General features: G+C 38.0%; 1 protein-coding gene across 10 annotated transcripts in view; it reads left to right on the top strand.

Annotated features, from left to right (window-relative positions):
- The window catches only part of LOC124154267 (potassium voltage-gated channel protein eag-like), a 599,395-nt gene that overhangs the window by 1,239 nt on the left and 583,291 nt on the right, over positions 1 to 14,865 (top strand). The window lies entirely within an intron of this gene.

Genomic DNA, 14,865 nt, shown 5'->3' with positions numbered 1-14,865 from the left:
CAGCAAAGGAGGTTGTAAATATTTGGAGGCGCTATTTCCGAGTATTTAGCGTGGTCAAAGTCCCGCCATCTTAGTTTGACAATTTTTGGACTTAGTGCACGACTGATATTTTGAGGTGGCTAAGTTTTGATCTGAAAATGCGCTACATCAAGTGAAAAATGCTACCCTAATCACTTGTATTTCGCTGGTGATTGTCAACAGATTTTTCCCATCATTCGCGATACTTCTATTAATTTATGAACTCTGTGTCTGTTAGTCGCTTTATTGGTGGGGATTTCGTTGAAAATATACTTTTTTACTGTAATTTTTAGATTTTCGTTGGCTATTATAAGATTAAATACCATTAAAATTACAGGTAAATAACTAGTTTACTCTCGTAAAATTTTATTTTAAGTTGACCTGGTTGTAGAACGTAACCGTGGTGATTGATAATATTTTTTCCCTGGGAAAAGATATTCACGTCATAGCTTCACGAAGTCTACCGATGAGGTAAGAAAAAAAGGTTCACATTGTGGGTTCCATAGGTTATTTTAATGCATTAGCGAGTTATGACCAAATATTTCGCCAAATAGTAAGCATTGACCCTCATGGAATTGCCTATGTTTTGGTCAAAGTGGGCGTGGCTTGTCCTACCCAACAACCCCCATTCCGGCCACACTTCGCCCCGCGCTCGAAACAAGTGGTGCCCCCTCCAGATATTTACAGCCTCCTTGGTCACAACCCACTTCCGTGAGCGCGCCATTTAATGCATTCCATGTTACGATTACTAACAAACTACTATGTGAGGCTTTCGAGGACTTAATAATGTGCAGCTACTGAAAATTATGCCATCATATGGAAAAAGGGGCACGAATGAAACACTATGGGACATCCATGTGGCACACTCGTCTTCTGAAAGGTTGACTTACTTCGTCTCTTTGTCTGTTTCATCCAGGAATATTAAGAAAGAGGATTCTCAAGTCAGTGTGCTGTCATACCCCGCGCATTTAAATGGGTTTACAGGAGTCGCCACACGCGTCGCTGACGGAAAAATTGATCCGGGTTTCACGGAGAAAATTTATATACATGATGATGTGACCTATCAAATTAATGAAAGCTCCATGCTATTCCTCGCAATTATAAACATTGTTCAGCAAAATATTGGAAAAAAGTGAATCGCATTGTACTCATCACCGCGCAGCGGACATGTTTGAGAGCCGATTAAAATTCGACGGAATTGGGAACAGATATCAGCCTTCATTGGGATGAAATTGGGCCTTCTGTATACAGTCCCCTTGGTCCCTCATCGATGGAACCTCGCAAATCATTTCGAACCCACTTCCAATTGTCAGACTTGAGATCAGCTTGACATTTTACACGCTTACTTCTGATGAAAATAAAATATTCTATAATCACAGGTTTGAAATCTTGTTCAGCTCTGCTCTAATCAATTAACTTAATTTCTGTATGGAAAAATTGTTTTTAAAAATTTCTCAAAAATGACGTTAGTCATTAATTTCTGCGTAGAAATTTCTTTAACAGCCCTGGTTTAATCGATTTAATAATTTACTACTAAAAGTAAGAAGTAAAAATAGAGTTCAATTGATTATAAAAGCACACTTTTTCCAAAACAGTATAAACTGTGCTAGAAAAGTAAAAAAATAACTTTTCATCACTGGGAGAATAAAGCGTGTATGCTGATTAGTTTCATGTATTAATACTGCATGCTAATCCTTACTCACCTGTAAGGCTCATATGCACTCATTTAGGATAAATCCCTAAAAATATATGGCTACATTAATCGTAGCTTAGAGGGATGACGTAACGTTAAGTGAGAGTCCATTTCGTATCACTACCCTCAAGCATGCGTGAGCTGTAGAATTTTCACGGGGGTTTTCTCGTAGACCACTGTGGATTCTAGTATGCCCTTTTTTATTTTTAAGGCTTTTGTCTATGGTCATAGATACCATATCACATAGAGCCGATCCCGTATTCTCGGTGTGTCCATTTTAAGATGCCGACTTGGAGTAAAGTGCGGAAGGTTTGCAGAATGTACACGGAATATATTCTAGGTATGAGGTAGACAACCCAGTAACTCGAAACCATTCAATTCGTGGGTTACTATTTTCTCAAAAAACTGTAAGAAATAGCCTTTTACGCATTTATCGCTGTTAACATAGACCGAGAGGTATCTCTGTGAGGTACACCCCGCAGAAAGTGATAATGTGTCAGATGAATAGTCTCCTCAAGTTTTGCCACAGATACCAAGATAGCCACTCGAAATGGGCTAACATCGCCTACATGTCGTGCATCGTTCTCTTGGCGCTCTGGTTACTGACTGACTCACCGTACTTGACTTTGCCAAGCCAATAATATTCGAACATTCGATGACAATAGCAATATATATAAATACGTGGTTAATGATATCCAGGTCTTCGATGGGTGCTGGAGTCGCCTTCGCAGAAAAAGAGCTTCTGTTCCCATAGAACTCTTGCCTGTCCTATGAAGAGGAAAAGAGGCCGTAAAGCGTTTGATGAATGAGCACTATATAAGGCCACTGTTTTTATTGCGTATTTATCAGAGTTGTTTATAGAGGGCATTATCATACGTCAACTCGTTGTAATTTGTGGTCGTACTGTTGTGAGAACGTAATGCCCTATTCCGCGAGCACTTCCTGGAGATCGTTCCCCAACCATTGACGCCCTTTTGACCTCCAACGTCTCCTTCTTTCCCACGCTCTGATTTTCTTGAGTATTTCCTATATTTTTACCCTTGTAGTGTGAGCAAATTTTCTGTTTGCTGACGATAACATTCAATACTCGCAGGAACGAGAATTGTTATTTTTTTAATACTAGAATATTCATTGAAATACAGTGGTTGCTTACAATTTTTAATTAGTATTATTTATCATCAATATTTATGCAAGGGAAATTTTAAGAAACCATGATGTTCGTCTTATAAATCTCTGAATATTGCCAATAGCTCTTATGACGATGGTAATTAAGTCGGAGAAGTTTACCTGAATAGGAAGACTTAGAAGAGCAGAGTCGTTCTTATACATTCTCTGGGTTTCTAGTCAACCCCAATAATCTCTGCCTTTTGAAATAGTTGAACAGGAGTTTGGCGTTTGTTATTATAAGTGCGTAGGTGAGATATATGTGGACTAATTAATACCATATAAAAATGAATATTCGTTCTGTCTTTACAGGGTAAAATTAAAATTAAATCATTACAGTATGACTGTGGGCTGATAATGGCAAACTTAAGCCCTTCACTTCTCCTCTCCCCAGCAATTTCCTTCCTTTCCCTGATATTGCTCTTCCCAGTGTCCTTGAATTGAATTGAGAATTGAATATTGTCAATAGTTTTTTTCGATTGGATCGTGCAAAAATGTACAATAAACGCTCTCCGTGGCAGTCTCCATGTAGTGTCAATATGGAGACCGGGTTTCAACCCCGTAAAGCCTTGAATTATTTCTTAACCAACGATATCATTTGTATTTCACATACTTGGATACCTAGGCTTTAAACGTGCATCTCGGTCTATTGCTTGCAGGCTGTGGCTTGCATTAATCTCTCCTCAGCGATATCATCTGAGCTATTGAAGCTGCGAAGCATCCCCCGAGGAAAAAATATGAGCCAATCTCTTGAGGGGGATGTAAGAGGGTTGAGGTGCATTAGGGGGCCGGGGGTGGAGTGTTGCCTATCGGTTTTGACCACACCCCATCTAGCCGCACCTGTTTGATAGCCATTGGTGTTGGGTGCAAGGCGGTTAGAGTACGTCGGCGGTCGCAGGTGAGTTGGGCGGTGGGGTAAGGGGGTTCTGAGGGTGGAGTGTGGGGGTTGGTTTGTGTATTGGAGAAGGGAAAGCTTTTATGGGGAGTTTGGCCACTTTCCCCTTCGCCATCTTCGCTCTTGAGAGAGGGAGGCGGGAGGCGGTGGTGGGAGGGGAAAGCTTTGGAAGATGGTCGACCCTCCATCATCGCTTCCTTATCTCATCCCTCATCCCTCTCCTACTCCACACTAACTCATCCCTTATCGTGGCTAGCCTCTTAAGGAGGCTACAACGTTTGAGAAACCGTGAAACTCATAGTATGGAGGGCTTAGAAACATATTGGTGTGAATACTGTGAAATAAATCACTTCCGCAAAAACTTTTATTGTTCCGACCCAGGGTTTCGACCAGTTTATAGTCATTATAAATTTATTATCTCTTTTTAACTTATTTATTCATCTGCACTGGTAACTTATGAACAAATTTTTACCCTTGACAACCTTTACTTATTTATAAACTTCAACACTTTCCCTTGTTGATTTAAATTAACATTTCGTTAAAACAATTACTATTAACTTCAACAATATTGTACATTTATATTTTCATTATCAATTACTAATAGTAGTTATCATGAATACAAGTCGAAACCGTAGGTTGGAACAATAAAAGTTTTTGTGGAACATTACCAACCGGTTTATTTCGATAGGTATGTACGAGACCGGATACAGAACTTTTTTCTGGGGGCGGGGGGGATTCAAGGACCTGACAGGCAATTTGTCTTCTTATATTTGAGATTAAAAACAACATGCAACAATTATAATGCGTAATACTTTCTTTATTTTAATATAAAAGTTATTAATATGAAGTGAAATGATTGAGGCTACTTACGGCCGTACGAAACAAAACGAACGTAATGATAGCCGTGATAAAAATCTTGTCTATTTTTTTTAAGCATTTGGGGGGGGACACGTGCCCTAAATCCGTTTATGGGTATGTTGTTCCACCAAGTGAAGCCTGAACATAATATATTGATACGAGTAAAAGATCATAGTTATTCAGTAATTAAATAATAATTCGCTAAGAAGTTGGAACTGCGCTGAGGGCTTCCTACGGTCTGTGATGCTACCTGGAGCTACCAAGTGTCTTTCTAACTTGCATCTTTGCATTTCTAGGTAGATCAAATAATGAGGAATCAGTTGCCATGTATATCTCAATATTATAAAAATTGACTTGCACGAAAATGTTTTTCAGCCCTCCATAAACATCTCTGAAAAATATCGACAGCTTACATGACGATGGATGTTAGAACGGAGAAGTTAAACTTGTGAGTAGGAGTTAGAAGCGAGGAGAAGAAGAATTGAGTCATTCTTATAGTTTCTTTGGATTTTTAGTCAACCCCAATTCTGCCTTTTGAAATTGCCTATTGAGTGTTGCCTATATAATTTAGAGACTCATTCAGGCTATAATAAAAATTTATTATATTTCAGTAGTTCTTTAGAAAAACGTTGTTTGTTTAGTAAAAATTCGTTTTAATATTGCAGTCTTTATACTATACTCTAGTTTTACAAGTGAAATGGGAACTTTGACTTATTTCTAAGCGAATGATCGAGCGGAGTCTCTATTGAGTTTTTGCATATTTCTAATCTAGCCATTTGAAAAAAAAGATCTTATCTAAGGACCAATGGAATACCAAAATTTAAAGAACTGGATGAGTGGCCATTAAAAGCCTCAGGCCTTTTTGGGAGGCAGAGTCCCCCCAGGGAGCGAGAGAGAGTTTTTATTATGATTACAGTTTTCAATTCCTTCCGTCCGTACAGTACTCCCATAATTTTCCCGTGCAGTTTCTCGTCAGATATTCAGCATTGGAGTCCTGCCTCTTCCCATCTGTCTCGTGAAAAAAAGTTTCTCCCAACGTGGGGCACAAAGCACAGCGCCAACGGAGATGGATCACGGTAGCTGTCAAGGGTGGGGCAGAAGGAGGTGGGGAAAGGAGTTTTTCGAAGCGGCAGAGCGGTGGGGGAAGTTTTGGGTGTGGACGAGGGGTTCTGGAGGGTGTCAGAGTTGGGAAGCCCTCGACAGACAGTGCCCTCAAACCACGTCAAGTGGGCAAACCCTCTGCCGTCCTTCACCCCACCCAACACCACGCTATCTCTCTCTTCGTCCCCCCCTTCCGTATGTTTCATCATTTTTTTTCCTCATTTTTTCCCGCGTAAGGCCTTTCGCTTTTTTTTCGTCTTCTTTTCTTGGGCTAAAAGGAGGCAGCGGTAAGCGAGATACGAGGTCCAAAAAAGACCTCCTCCCTATTTCGTCCCCTCAAGCACACCTCTCCCTTCCCCGATCCCTCGGAAGATACGGCGTGTTTCGTCCTTCGAGTCGTCCTTCCTTCCTTCCTTTCAGCCTTACCCTTGCAGCCTCAGTCGTGTCTTCCAAGGTCGCATGCCCCACATTCCGTCTTCCCGAAAATAAAAAGTGCCCGGATCCTTTCTTTCTGCATCTTTATTCGTATTATTCTTCTCCTTTGTATCCTGTCGTTTTTAGTAGCGTTAGTGCGGCGCTTGTAAAATATGGCTAGGATGCCATAATGCGTCACAAATTGATCAAAGACTACTTTATGAGGGAGAAACATTCCCGCTAGAATGGATTTTTTTCTTGACTAATTACTTGATTGAAAATTTAATCTAACTACTTGAAATTTTGAGCATATGTACGATAAGTGGCCAGGAAGATAAATGGCTAAAACCTGCCAATAAATTCGATTAAAATAGAATTGCCAACATTATTATGTTTTCTAAACTGACAAATGGTGTAGAAATTAGATTTATAAACCCTAGAAATTGTAATGTGATTAGTTTTTAAGTTTTAAAGTGGCAACATGTCACAAATATGTGTAAATTTGATCCTCTGATATAGATTAACGCTTCGCCTTTAAGTCTTAAATTTGCTTTCTTTATTCGGTTTCTATCATTATATCTGCAATTCATATTTGACTCCACTTTTGCTCTCAACTATTGATCACTATCTTTACTCGTACGTTATAAAAATTGTAGTCCTGAAGTGTCTCTGCGATAACCCATCCAAATGCAGTTTTTAAGTGGAAACGGTGACATTATTGAACATATCTTAAAATTGCGAAAAATGGAAGAAATAAGTAAAATCATTAGCACTCATGTGAGATAATAAGATTATAAACGTCCATCGAGTAAAATGCCAAGCATGAAATATTACCGCTAGCATTTTTTAGCATTTATTGGTCGTGCGTCTACTCATTGATGTATTGAAAGACTGTTTATGATTGATGATATAGATATTTGGCTAAAAACATTGAGTACTCTGCATTTTACCTCTTATTCAGAAACCACCTTTTTATTTCGAGTTAGTGCAATAATTTTTACTTGTTTGACATTATTATTAGACGATATATTTAGGGTAACTAAAGTAAGGAACGAAGATTGAGTGAATTTTATGCATTATATAGATCCTTCAAAATTGAAAACGTTAGCTTCTGATCCTCATCGGGTACAAATATATATTCTTCATAATGTCTTTATGTCATTTATTGCTGGTGAAAAAATGAGGTCTAGTATTTGAAGTATATTACTTTGTGAGAGCGTTTAAAGGAATTTTTTGTATTAAAAATGATTCTGTATCACCTTACGTTTGCTTTAATCTCACACACGAGATACGCGTTTATTTTCCCTTATCTTTGGATTCAAAAGGGCTGATGGAATTTTAATCAAGGCTATATTTTTATCATCGAAGATATTTCGCCGTTATAACTGCTTGGCGTGAGCACACACTGTGTGCTATAGCTGAAATTTCTTCCTCCGTGGGTCTTTTGAAAGGAATTTAAATGCCTTATCCGCTCATGGTTATCAATTTGGATGGTGGTATTTCCAATTTTGAAGCACGATATACTCTTAAGATGCCAAGTTCGTCAATTTTAATGGAAGCTTTCACTGAATCGCTACATGGTCGCTATTGCAAAGAACATTCTTCCTATAAAAGTCAATATTCTTATTTATTTCGTGTTTCCAATTCATTTTCTACTCTAATTGTGATATAAATTGTGTTTTAAATGAAACACTTCGAAAATACGGTTTGAAAATGGCCGTAGTTATATTTTTTCATTCAAATCTAATGTAGGTTTTACGGGTTTCTCTCCGTATGCTGCTAGTAATGGTTGTGACTCTATGAATGAAAAGATCTGATTCGTACTGATTTGTCAGGATTTGGCTCTTTTTTCCTTAATATACTCTCAGCTTAGGACTGTCTGGGATTCATGCTATCTCGCACTTGTATTTTCCAAGGAATATTTTTCAATTATGAAATCGGTGGAAGAAGAATTCCGCATCTAGGACCGTATAACTGTATAATATAGAGTGCGTTGTGCTATATTGGTGAAGAAAAATTAAGGCAGGAATTTGAAAATTTGAACTTAGCATCTTTATATGGAATACGTCACCTTGGGCTCTTTTGCTTGGCGCATTCCTTCGACACAGCACTGATATGAAATACGCTGTGAAAATATTTATTACAGAAATACAAAATATCCCGACATGAAATTTTACAAATTACAAAAACAGTGTCCTTTGAAAGGTATCCAATCATAAATATTTTTCTCAACGCATCCAAATATCCCCCACTGTCACTTGTAAATGACCGGCGCTGTTGAAATTGCCAGGACTTCCTGTGTGTGTTGCACTTCCTGTCTCACGGCTCGTGCCGTTATCGCCTGCTCTCCGACTCTGACCTCATGGGTCATCAATCTCCCTACCTAGGTCTCCTCTCCTTGGCGACAGCATCCCTCTTCCTGGACCACCACACTCATCTCCCGCATCCATCCTCCTCCGACCGCTCCCTCGTCATTAGTCTCGTCTCCCAATGACCCATCCAGGGAGTCCGGCGACCTAAGAAACCTGAAATGCCCAAGGAGTTAAGATATAATAATAACTGAGTAACTGCCGAGCAAAACAATATCGCTAGGACTTCTTGGTCGTGCGCCTATTCATTGCTGTATTGAAAGACTGCTTAAGATTGATAATATAGATAATTGGCTAAAAATATTAAGTATTATGAATTTATCCTCTTATTCAGAAAGTTCCCTTTCTTTCTACTATTAGAGGACTTTATTAAGGGTAACTAAAATAAGAAATGAAGGATGTGTGAATATTATGCATGATATAAATCCTTCAAAATTGAAAACGCCAGCATCTGATCCTCGTCGGGTGCAAATGTGTATTCTTCATACTTCACTCTGTCCGTCGGATGTGACGTCAAGCCGTGATCCCCGCGTCGCCTTTCGATGAAAGCAGGCTATCGTTGACGCCGCGTTTCTTTCCACCCTTCATTCTATAGCCTTCACATGTAGTGAACATGACCTTAGCTGCGAATTACCTCCTCTCCCTCCCCCCAAATACCATACCATAGGAATGGGGGGAATTAGGCTTTTGATTTTTGTATTTTTCTCGAAAGCTGTTTAGAAACAAAACGTAAACCACAAGAATGGCCTAACCTCTGTTGCATGTAATTTTTTCCTGCCTCATCAGTGGACCCGAAAAATTATTTCTGGTAAGCCCAAGTCAAACTTGTTATGCTCTGAATGGGACTAATTTACACTGTACCTGAATTGTTTTGGTTTGGGGAAGTAAATAGGCCCAAAGATTTGCTGGTCAGTTTAAAACTGCGAACATCTATTACATTAAGCCTAAGTATGAAGAAATCAAACTCAAGCTATGACTTGTTATTTGCGCCAATTAAGATGATAATACTTACACTCTTGGCTGAAAGATGGAAATTCTCCATGAACTAAGGCGCTTTGTAGTTTGACGTTGCAAAAGTTAGAAAAAGGTCGGTCTGGAAACAGCCTCAATATTGTCTGACAAGTGGTGCAGTCCACCTAACGATTTTTGAAATTTTACCAGAGTGTAAACGTATTAAGGGTATTAATATGCCTCGGTCTCCTACGGATTGGGACCATATATTTAACATTATTGAAGTAAATTTAACAGAATGGAGGCTAATATTTGCTTCATATTAAATATTTTTTTGTATCATAAATGAAACATATTATGCATAATTGCTGCTCAGTTTAAGCTAAACCTTTCATGTTTAATTAAATTATCTAGCAGTTTTTGGTTGGGAAAATAAATATTGGTATTTTTTTCCAACATTCCTACAGTATACAACATTCCGAAAGGTCAAAATTGCGCTCATGAAGGGGCATGTTCTCTCATTATCATAACTGGCCATTTGAAGCTCTCCCAGTTTAATAGTTAAGGACCAGAGTACCAAACTTTGTCGTTCCCAAGGACAAGGCTGCTTGCTTCCAAAATCGATTCACTTAGTGTAAGTGCTTGCTTAGGACGCCAAGTTAATATTTGCCAATCGAACGTCGCGAACTACTCGTGAGCAAGAGTTTTGAATGTGGCTATATCAATGCAGTGCATACATTAATTCGAAACTTTTAGAAGTATCAGTGGAAAAATATAAATCGTTAATGAACGTTTGTACTTCTATTAAATCAATATGTCTATCTATGTCTACATGAAAACTAGCGATCAGTAAGTATGTTGTTAGGATTAATTTCTCATTGCTTAATGTTACATGTTTGAGGTCCTAGATCAGAAAATTCGTCAGTGTGCGTAAAATACCGATGAAAAAGAGTTTTTATATTTAAACTCCGCAGTATTATATGGTAGTAGTCCTCAAATGCAATTTTATTTCTTGTCGAAAGGGTTACACAACACTACAGAATATTTTTCATTAACATCACTTAGTTTTTGTTTTGTAGGCACTTGTATTAAAGGATAATATATTAAATCAACGTATCCTGTATTTTACATTATAGACGGATATTACAGTATTAATGATGATTAATGTAACTCATGGAATGTGATATTTTATACCGTTATGGAATTTTCAGCGGTGTTCACCGTGGAAATGTTTTTAAAATACTTTTTTAATTACTTTTTTTAAATCCTTGCGTTTTCGTTTGTGAAATTATTGCGAACTCAATTTGCTCGGTTGTAATCGATGCGCTTTAATAATCAACATGTTAAGATTATTAATGTTCCCAAAGTATATCAGCTTGTTAGCTATGTATCAAATTGATGAATGTACATAATTTACAATTATCATTATTTACATTTATATACGGGATTATTACAAAGTTACGGTCTAATGAGGAATTTAATCCAGTAAGCTAATCTCATCATCAAAGAAGAGCAATGCTTTCCAATTCGATCTAATTCTGTTAAAAGCTCACACTAAATTTTTCGTGGAATTAATTTGGGCGGAATATTAAAAATCCTATATTATGTGGATAATGCTCATGCATTGTTTACCTTTCCAGCGGAATGGAAGAAATGTGACTTTTTTATCCCTAATTATATTAGTTACGTTCAGAGGCAGCACCAATGCAAACCATTTCATGAGCAACCATGCCATGAAGCTTTTTATATCCATGAGTAGCCAACATAAATGAACTTATTTTCAATCGATAGTCACAAGAGGTTATTTTTTAAGCCTGCTTTCTTGTTTCTATACGATGGAGACTTTTGAAATGAAGCTTGCCATGGGATATTGACGTCATCAACTTATCTTCGAAATGGTTAGGGCCGTCAATTTTTCACCGCTAATAGCTTGAGAAGTAGAGTTCGGTTATAGAACGGAAAAAATACGGTTCTCTTTCTATTTTAAACTTAATCACAATCGTCAATAAAAAATTGGCGAACTTAAGGTGATAATACTTGCACTCTTGGTTGAAAGATAGAAATGCTCCATGTAATAAGGTACTTTGTAGTTTGACATTGCAAAAGTTCCCCATCCTTAAATCCCCATCATTTTAATTGTATTTTACGATAATTTCCGGAATTTTTCGACTGGACTCTCACCCTCAAGTTTGCACCACTTATCAGAGTCAATAGAATATAGTCTGCAGTCTTCAGATCTCCACCACCTTCAATCTCAGGAGGGCGTAATAATTATTGAAACAGCAGTAGTAAATTTTCACACTTTTAAAAAATCTTTTTCGACCGGTTTCAATGCTTACGCATCATTTTCAAGAACTGTCTCTTGGCGTTGAATGATGCGTTAGCATTGATACCGGTCGGCAAAGATTAAAAAAGCGTGGAAAATTACAACAGCTGTTTCAATTATTATTATTATTCATGGACTTCCACAAAGTCAACTCGTCGACAATCAGTTTGCTCAGGAGGGCGTGTTGGAGCTCCTGTTACGGCACCAGTTGAGAAATCTATTTCCGAACCGAGTGAACCGAAATGATCGGTTGTCACCTAATCAAGTTGGGGTGAACTGTTTGTTATTTAGCCGAATGAGGGAAGTTGAACAAGTGGGTTGGAACGGGATTTCTCGCCCTATTGCTGGCCTAAATTTTTTTTGTGAATTTTACCCGTGGAACTTGGCAAGATGCTCTACACATATATCGAGGAGGTTGCCTACCGTCACGGATACATCCATTTTGTTTTGTACCTGTCTATTGTTGTCGTTTCCTGGCATCGTGACTACTGTGTCTTTTACGAGTCACCAGGTATATTCCGGAACAGTGGCAGAGAAGATTAACACATTGATCACTGCAGTCTGGATGCAGCCAGGTCAAGAACTATTTGAAGACGAAGAAAGATTTCTTCAACCAAAGCGGATAGCAAGTCTTATGTTACACTTGTCACTAATCATTTAGTATTGTATTGCTCTTGGCTTGTGTTTCCACATTCTTGATACTGAATAGCCATAGTGAAAACTCCCCTATATGGGAATAAAACTACTGACCTTTTGATTACCAGAAAGTGTTAAATATCTAACTCTGTGAGGAAATATCTAGCGTCGCTAGAAATGCCATGGAAATTATGGCACCTGGATGGTGTAGTGGTCTGTCCGGTGGCCCGGGAAGCCAGAAGTCCATGGTTAGATCCCCTGTCCAGTGGAATTGTGAATTTCACCACCGTTCACGCGGAAGGCTTGAAAATTACCTTTTGTAAATACATGACCAGAAAGCGCATGAACTAAAAGGCTTAAAACTATCCTCAGATGCTTGATGAAGCCAGCATTTACTTCAACAGCCAGTACAGTGATTTGACCGAAAGGGATAATTTATGCGTCTTCATTAAGGCTTTATAAAGTTATATGAGTTAAAGGGATTGGTTCTGATAATATTGCTATCAAATTGCGAGCGCAAAAAAATTTGTTTGATGCATTCTCTCCGATTCGCAATCATTCGGAAACTTTTAGATCCCAAATAAGATTAAATATCTACCCATTCGAAACAATAGCTAATTTTACATCCCCGCAAATAAATCCACAAAGTCCTTTTTTTTACGAATAATTCATTTATTATGATGTTATGCTTTATCAGACAATGGACATTAATCTGTAATTCAATTTTAGCGCTAATGACTGTATATTTACGCTTGCATAATTATGGCTTCTCCTGAATTCACCGCAAAAACGGACCAATGCAATCAACTCGCTCCAGTCTTCATACTTCTTTTATTGCATGAATATAATCATTATTTACATAAAATATTTATGCAATGAGTATTTAAAGATAAAGATAAATAAAAAATGTTCACGATAAAAATTACTTTTCCGTGGATAAAGGGCCATATTAACGCATTATTCGTGTCGCATCCACCTCCTACCTGTGACATTGATGCCGTCGGAATGCAGAAGGAAAGTAGTATATTTCAAGCTTACCCGTGAAATTATCTTGATCCTAGCTCTTCCAAGAATCCTCAGGCTTCATGTGTAGCCTGCAGGGTGAAAGTATACATTTTCCTCGAGATAAGATAATCCTCGCTACTGGGGTCTCATTTTCATGTGGGAGCAATCGGATCTAATTCCACATTTTGTGCCCTCGCCGAGAAGGGAGACGGAGCCAGAAAGATCAAAGGTCACGCTTCTCTTCCTCATTCTCTTTTACCTTCGCAGCAACAGCAGCGTCGAGATATTATTTTCGCAGCTCTCTCAAGGAAAGCAGATTATCCTCCCAACTAACTCTCCTCTCTCGCCCGTTAAAAAGCGGAGGCTCTCCTTCCTATAAAGGGATTTCATCACTCTTTGACTTTTATATCAATCCTTTCTTCCTTTCCCACAACGCTGAGTTGCTTCTCAAAGCGTTCTCCATTATATAATGTGCGTAAAGAGGTACGCCCTTTCTTAAACTTCATCGTTGTGGCTCAGAGTAAATATAGGCAAGAGCAGTTGAGGTGACTGCGCATGAGCAAATAGCTGAGGCCAAACTTGAGGCTATAGGGGCATGATGAGTTTCATAATTTTTTTTTCTGGAAAAAATGATTAAATCGCTGGAAATATTGGATGAATTGCCATTGCTCCGATTATGGAGTCCATAGATAAAAGGAGTTGGCTTTTCTTTCGTTCATCTGTCGCCTAGTCAGATATTATTTAGTGAACGTTTCGGCTATGCGGTAAAGACTCACCGAAAATTTCCCTAGAATGCCTACCTCGTACTTCCACGTAACAATAAAACCACCAAGTATGCAGCTTTTTGTTTCATGTTTTGTGTTTCGTAAGTTCATACCTTATAAACATGCAGATGCCGAAGGAGTAAAAATCTGACCTTTTAAAATAACTAAACATAATGCACAGTGATCTTGGCTGACCTCTTACACAGTGATCTTGGCTCGCTAATTACACTCCGTACTAGATTGCCAGCAGATGATCAATGTGTATTAAGAAAGCTCGTACCCATCGCCAAATTCAATATTGTTTTATTGAGATTATTAGAGCGTTGTGAACGAGTTTTATAAATGCTAGAACATAAATTGAACTTAATAAAAAGAATTTCCTGATGATAGGGATAATTTACAATTAAAAAATATATTGTGTTATTTTCCGGCGTTAAAATTGTTGATAAATGCAATGAGATATCGGCGAATTTTTCACAGAATTTCATCTTGTAATTGAAAAATTTGTAGTAAATGCAAAAAAATAAATTTTTGCTGCCATTTTTTCCTCATTTTAATACTTTTAATGTTGAACAGTATGTTTTGCAATTTGTTACTGAGTTTAATTAGATCACAATAAAAGGAGCATTTAAAATGAAGTTACTCAGAATCTGCATATGCCTGCAAACTTG

The sequence above is a fragment of the Ischnura elegans genome, chromosome 2 (genome assembly GCF_921293095.1).
Source record: "Ischnura elegans chromosome 2, ioIscEleg1.1, whole genome shotgun sequence".
In the NCBI taxonomy this organism is placed as follows: domain Eukaryota; kingdom Metazoa; phylum Arthropoda; class Insecta; order Odonata; family Coenagrionidae; genus Ischnura; species Ischnura elegans.
Note: the sequence above shows the minus strand (reverse complement) of the source record. Positions and strands in the feature narration are given on the sequence as shown.